Raw genomic sequence first — 7112 nt, forward strand, 5'->3', positions numbered from 1 at the left:
CAATGTGTATTATTGCTTCCGAGGTTTCATGCCCTTCAACTAGCGAGAACTTGGGAGAACTATTGCTGTATTTATTCATTTATTTAATCACATATTTTCCCTATATCATAATATTAATATTATACATTATTGCGCAGTATTTCTTTTTCTTCTGATATTTAAGTTGTCAAAATGCATTTTTCTCTCTTTTTCGTAAATAAATAGATAAATAAATGTCTAACCTCTGCGATGGTGGTTCGCGGCACCGAAAAATAAGGTACGGCTCGCGTCGAAATAGATCAGTTTCATGGAGAAGAGACGACACATTACATTACATTTTTAAATAGAGTCAAAACTTATAAATTTCAATATCTTCTTTTATACTCTCTTTAATAGCTTCCATTTTGTGTCTCTTTGTGTATGCTTTTCTATTTTTAAATATCTGGACACGATTTTTTCCGGGAGTTTTTATTTAGCAACATGAATAATGCACGTAATTATCGTAACACGTTACATATTTGATAACGTTTATAATTCTACGTTTTACGCTAATGGATGGAAAATCTTTTCGTCAGCGGAGAGCATCGTCGCCGGACCGTTGCTCCGTTCCTGAGGAACAAATGTGCTCGCGTGCAGACTTTTTGCCGCGGCGCGATTATCCGGCCGCAAAAATTTGCGGTCCGCCTGCTTGATCGTGCGGATTAGCGGTCGCTTCTTTGGCCCATTAATTCCCGGCGGCGAGTTAGTTCGCGTTAGACGCTTTTTCCACGATGCGCGACGCGACGCTTCCTGCGTATCGGTTGTTACTTTAACGATGACGACGATGACGATGACGACGAGGACGAGGACGAGGACGACGCAAAGGCACGTTATTAACGAGGCGGAAAATTCAATGCTCGCGCATCGCGATTTCGGATGCGATTTCCTACGTATCGAATAATTTACGATAATTGTCGGGTGAGTGTAGCGTGTGGATGCAAGTTTGCAGTTGTGATCGACGTATGAAATGATTCACGCGCTTTTTCCGGTCATCTTGCCCTGACCTTGACCGCCGATAAGGCACTGTTTCCTGTTGAGATTTTTAACCTTGACATTTCAACGGCCGTTTGGATGCATAACGGAAGTGTGCTTCCATCCGAGCCTTTGCCCGGAATTTGAGCTGACAGAAACAAAAAATTGAATTTTAGATTCGCCTATTTTCCTTTTTTAAATGCATAATACAGAGCACACCGAAAGAAAAAATATCTAGAAAGTAGTAAATATATATTTATTTACGATGAGTATATTAATATAACATATTTACTTATACTAGTAAATAAATAAATATACATATATTTTTTTTTTAAATATACATTCTCTTAAATATAATTTCTCTTTTAGAAAACTCTAGCTTTTTATGAGTGATTATTTGTTTTATTTGAATAAAAGGATTTGGATTTTATAGAAAATGTACTATAATACTCACCAAATAAATCTTTACTACTTTTTTGTCACGAAAAATAAAGGACTGATTTATTTATGAAATAACATCTCTCTACCTCTCTTTTTCTCTCTCGCATAATTGTTGCGCGTGAGGAAGGTGATCTTCAATTCGAAAACTTCGATGCTCGTATACGTCAATATTCACGTCTACATTCGTAGGCGAATTTTCTGTTTTGCGACTTTTCGACTGCCGCGGCAATCCTCGCCAGTCGCTCTCGCCGAAAAAAAATAATCGATCCTTCGCATTATGCGATTTCATTCATCGGCGAACTCGCGCAGCAAAATCGGTGCGGCGCGATGCTCGGGAAACTGCTTTAATTTAAAGTTTTATTTACCATTTAAACTTTCTAATAAGACGCCTTACCGACGGCACCAATCGCCCGTGAGAACGCAGACATCGGGTTTCAGACGCCCCTCTCACCACCCCGCGATTCCGTCTCGGAGACCCATAACCGACCTTCTGCCTTGCCTCTCCTCCATCTCCTCCACGCGGATGTACGTTTCAGATCAGATTTATAACTGCAGAAGTTGGAAGTCGTATTTTACGGGCTCTCGCCCGCCTTTTTACGAGTCGATACGTAAACACATCTTCGTCTCCCTCGTCTATGCGCCTCGTTCTTCGTCCCTCGTGATGTTAAAAGCCGACCGATCCTCAGACAGAACTCGATCGCGACGCCGTTCATCTGGCTTAGCTGACAAGTCCCGGTGTCTTATTACGCTTCGTCGTTTTCGGTTTTCGATGTCTTCCCGTGTGTATACGGAAATTTTCTGTGTAGAAGCATATTCCTGATATAAAAGAAAGGAAAAAAAAAATATAAAGGATGTCTTACATAACTTGCACACATCCACTATACGGATAGAACTATTCATATTGACTTTAAATTAATTTCAAGTTAACTCAACATTTTACATAGTTATTTTGCAAAATAGTAAATGATTTTTGTATTGACGTGTGACGAGTTCTACATAAGCAAATGAGCGAGTTGCGTCGAGCATCCTTTTGTATGTATATGTACACGTTTGAATTTCACAGCGCAGCGTTTCGCCACTACGACGATGGCGAGACGCATCGGTGTGACATATCAGCCGCGGCATCAACGATGATATCACTGCCAATTCGCGCGGCGATGATGTAAGTTTTCGCTCTTACGTCATCGCGCAACGCATTGCGACGGTGTCCCTTTAAACATGACTCGGACTCGGAATAATACCGCGAACGAATATACATTAAACATAACGAATATACATAAAACAAATATACATAAAACCATTACGAGTGCGATATTAAAAGAAAATAAAATTTTTTAAATGACATTAATTCTCCATTAAATGAGGAAGGATGCGATATTTACGGTATATCCGTTGAGATATTTCCTTCGAACAGGATGACATAGACGTCCACCGTGTTTGAAGCCGATATTCGCGAACCGAGCGCGGCAAAGATCAGCGTATCGATCCAGTAACGGGTTACGCCATCCAAAGTGGACGGCATGTTAATTACGAATTCCTGATCGAGTGAACTTTATCTGAATCCCGATGGAACGAAGGATGTGATTTAATTAATGCGACTCTTTGTGCGAACCGTTCGGGAGATCCGCGTTATGCGATTTACGGACGTGGCGAGGCTCATTTCACCCGCGGAATCCTGCCGAATCGTTGCGTTTGTAGCGCACTATTCGCAGCTGCCGTCCTTGTTGATAACGAATTACAAATGGCGCGTTTGCCGCGTGCTTTCGGAACATTGTCTAACACTAATGTTAATGCAACAATCGATTGTTTTGACCTTAACCCGAAAATTATATTTTCCATAAATAAGAAGAGAAAAATATTATTTTCGTTACTTTCACGATTGTAGATACTTCGTTCGATTTACAGACTTGTTCGATAGGGCTATTAACAGATTGACTGTCGCGTTGATTGACGTCGATTGTACAAAAACTTAATCGATGATTGAATTATTGAAGATACGGTGAATAAAGGTAATTCGAGATACGAATATCTTTTATCTCTCGCACGTTTTACCGACTCTCTATGGGCCTTACAATTTATCTCTCAAGTGCAATTAATTATACGCAATTTAATAAAGACGCGTTAGTATCAATAAAAGAAGAATATTATCTCATCCTTAGCAAAATTTTTTATATGTGGCCTCCACAGAATTCTCCTGAAACTGAATGAAATGAAAAATATTTATTTGAAGAGAAGTATTCTTTCAGTATAAAAGTTTTCACTTAGAATATGGGAAATAATACCTTGCAAGAAATAATACCTTGCAAGTAGAGTATTTGGAGTGTTAGAATAGTTTCCTAGTGGTTTTAGAAGAATCTTCTCTGCAGGCCATAGATTCCGTTGAGGTTGAGATTATATTTTCTGGATGTCGTAATCCTAGTCCAGTGCGTTTCGCTGCTCGAGCAGCGGTGTGCGAAATCGACCTCAGGTGTACCTTAAAATAAAAAAAAAAAAAAATAAACACAATTACACTGAGAGAAAAATGCTTGATGTAACTAAAATTTTAATTATTTTTTATTCCAACTAAATTTAGTAAAAAAAATTTCTTGAACCTTATAATTTATATTAATTATTTATCTATGTAATTACATAATTACATATACAAAATACGTTTTCCTCAGTGTACGTAGCGCATACATGCATGTTTTCGTGTATTTACGGTGCCCTTCGCATGCAAAATCTAGCTCCATTTTCGGCCATTCCCGCGAATGCGCCTGTGGCGTTCTTTTCGCCGATCCGGCCGCGATCTAACAGCGAAACGGATCATGTCCCAACGGTGGAATTCGAGTCGAAGTCGCGGTCTTATATCGGCTCATCTGCAGACGCGCGTTACGGCCACGGCGGGCATTAGGGGATCATTTATCTTACTTACGCGATAGGCGATGAGCCTGACCCATTACGCGGTCACCGGGGACCGAAATTCCTCCTCTAGCGCAATGCAGCCGCCACCCTCGAGCCAGTGCTCGCTCGTGCAGCTCGTGCAGCTCGGTTCCTTCCGGCCGAAACGAGTCTCCGGTTAGCGCGGAATCAATATTCATTAGGCACAAGGAGTACGCCGCGTTCTCGTACTCGTGTGAATAATATTTTCGGAACAGTAATTGACCGATCACGCGCCGCCAAAGCCACTTAATCACGGACGTCGTGTGCGGAATACTTCACACGACTTCGTGATCGCGAAAAAATTACCGGACTCTGTCCTTTCTCACTCGCGCCTCACTCGTTCGATTTTGTAAAACACTCTCGTAAGAGAAATCTTTTTCGCGATTTAGCGCGTGGACATAAAGAATATTGCTTCTAATTTAATTTTAATTAAATTAAATTTATTTTAATTTAACTTAATTTATTTTAAATTAAATTAAATTAAATTAATTTTTTATATAAATTCTTGTCAGTTTTTTCTATATTTTTAGCAGAGCAGGAATCGACTGTCAGGAAAATAAATTTTAATTCCAAAAGACATAGTAAATTTTGCCAACAAATTTTCAATTGTTTTGCAATATTTTCCAATATTCCATTTCTCAAAATATAAACAGCACATATATGAAATGTAAGGATAATAAATTATTGCGGATTGTCGATTTATTTTTGGTTACAAAAATTCCATTTATCAATAAACAAATTTTATAGAAAATAATATGCAACGCGGAACCAATACAACGAAAAAAATATGCAAAAAAGTAAATATTTAAGGATTAGGAAAAACGAAGGAACACTTTGTGTTAAATACGCGTCATCTGTGTTAGACATGTTCAAACTCAACAAGTTCAAACAAGAAGGGAAGTGTTAATGCGCGAAAATGTTTCATCTCTCAATTCTTTCAGAAGTTACACTTTTATCGGGTACAAGCTTCTCATTGTTAATATGAAACTGTTAATATAAAATGGATCGTGTGTTTCAAAGTAAGAATTAAATCACAGTAAATGGACTTCATATCGTTGGAAATGTGGAAGGCAGCCGCGGTGACTCCTTTTCCGAAGGCAGGTTGATCTCGCTCAAGCTAGAACACGCCGCCTTACTGATACGCCAATTGTATCGATTGTAAAAAATAATGCAATTACAATGGACGTTAAATGAAGTCATGTAGGCTCTTTGACGCGGGCGCGCTAATTAACGTCGGAACGAATTCACTCATTATCTTTAGAAACGTCGATAGAGAGGCGCGGTTTTTTATTATTACCTTTGTGGCATTCCTGTAGAAGGCTGTAATTTCTACGGGCAAGGGCATTTCTTCGTGGAAGACGTGCCGCCGCGAATATCGCACGAGATCGATACTCATTAGAGGCAGATCCCGATAAGCTCGTTCATTCGTTATATTTAGCGGAGCCACTTGACCGTTTCCGCCGTCGCGCATGCTTCGGAGAATAGTCGCGCATTTACCGGAAAACTTGTCTCGCTAATTAGAGAATTGCTTTGTCGATTTTCGGCATGATAGACGCGATCGTCCCGGCGCGATTGGAAATTCCCTCCGGCGATGAAGTTAATTTACTTCATCGTGAGAAACGATGCGCATTTTGCAACTTATCGTTTTTTGCCATTGATGTATTAATTCGGCAGATTCGCAGGAAGATACCTTTACACATCGCGACTATAATAGAAATATACTCTATGTGCGCCGTTACATCGTTACACGCGCTTGTATACTTGATATATATGCGCTTAATCGGGCGCGGCGATAGTCGCAGTTGGACGGTGGTATGGCTGATCGTAACTACTGGCTGACGTGTAACGGAATGCAATGGCGATATCATTAAATTGTTATAATATGATATTCTCGCGCTTGTTTAATGAGTCAACGATACGTAAACCGGGATCCTTGGCGCCCTTGGAGTCTCGCTATAAAGTAATGCTGCGCGTAGGGAAGACCAGAACTAGTTTTAATAGAGGTTGTAATGATGCTTCTATTTCATAAAGGAACAGAAATAGAATAATGCTTCGAGGACAAAAAACTCTCGTCTCATGACGGTAGTTTTAGATAGAAGCATCGTTACAACTCGTTAAAACTAACCTCGGTCTTTACTGTGTATGTCTCGTTTGAATGTATGCACAACAGTAGAACTTAAAAGCTCATAAGCACGAATCAATCTGACTTACTCGATCAGTAAGTATCATTTTCATTTAGAACAATAATATTTGTTTAAATATATCTACCCGTCTTTGAGCTTTAAATAATATTCCGCTATTATATCTCGACTAAAAACTTATCCCGTAGCTTCTAGTCAGCTTTGATCCCAATCAGTTATCTGGTTTATATAAGGCGATTCATTGAGTCCTGATATATCATATAACGCTGTATGGTAATCAGAACTTGATTAATAATAAAGATTATTAATAATTAGGGCCTTATTAATAACGGAGATCAGATAGTAGACATCGTCTTATACAAACTGATTCGAATCAACCTGATCAAGATCATGGGATAAATTTCTAGTCGCGGTTTAATTAACGTTTCACTTGCTTTCTTTTCACGTTTATATATCTTTAGTAGAGAAGAAAAAGCTCGCAAAATTTCAAATAAAATAAGAAAAAATCGCGCGCGATGGATCTGAGATGTCCGGCAGTATATCCCGTCCGCGTTTCATATTTCGTAAATTCTATCGAGATGACAAACACCGATTATTGGTTTCTCCTTACTTCTCTGGAGG

At 39.2% G+C, this 7112-nt stretch overlaps 1 protein-coding gene across 1 annotated transcript in view; it reads right to left on the bottom strand.

The window, feature by feature from the left end:
• Positions 1–1419: 1419 nt before the first annotated feature.
• LOC116844695 overlaps positions 1420–7112 on the bottom strand; it is a 59541-nt gene continuing 53848 nt past the window's right edge. The window contains exons 5-6 of the transcript XR_004378117.1: positions 3731–3904; positions 1420–3631 (exon numbers count right to left, since the gene is read on the bottom strand). The gene's annotated coding sequence lies outside the window, so the exon portion shown is untranslated. The remainder of the gene's footprint in view (positions 3632–3730; positions 3905–7112) is intronic.

The sequence above is a fragment of the Odontomachus brunneus genome, unplaced genomic scaffold (genome assembly GCF_010583005.1).
Source record: "Odontomachus brunneus isolate Ranch 3 - 2012 unplaced genomic scaffold, Obru_v1 Obru_scaffold_045, whole genome shotgun sequence".
Taxonomy (NCBI): domain Eukaryota; kingdom Metazoa; phylum Arthropoda; class Insecta; order Hymenoptera; family Formicidae; genus Odontomachus; species Odontomachus brunneus.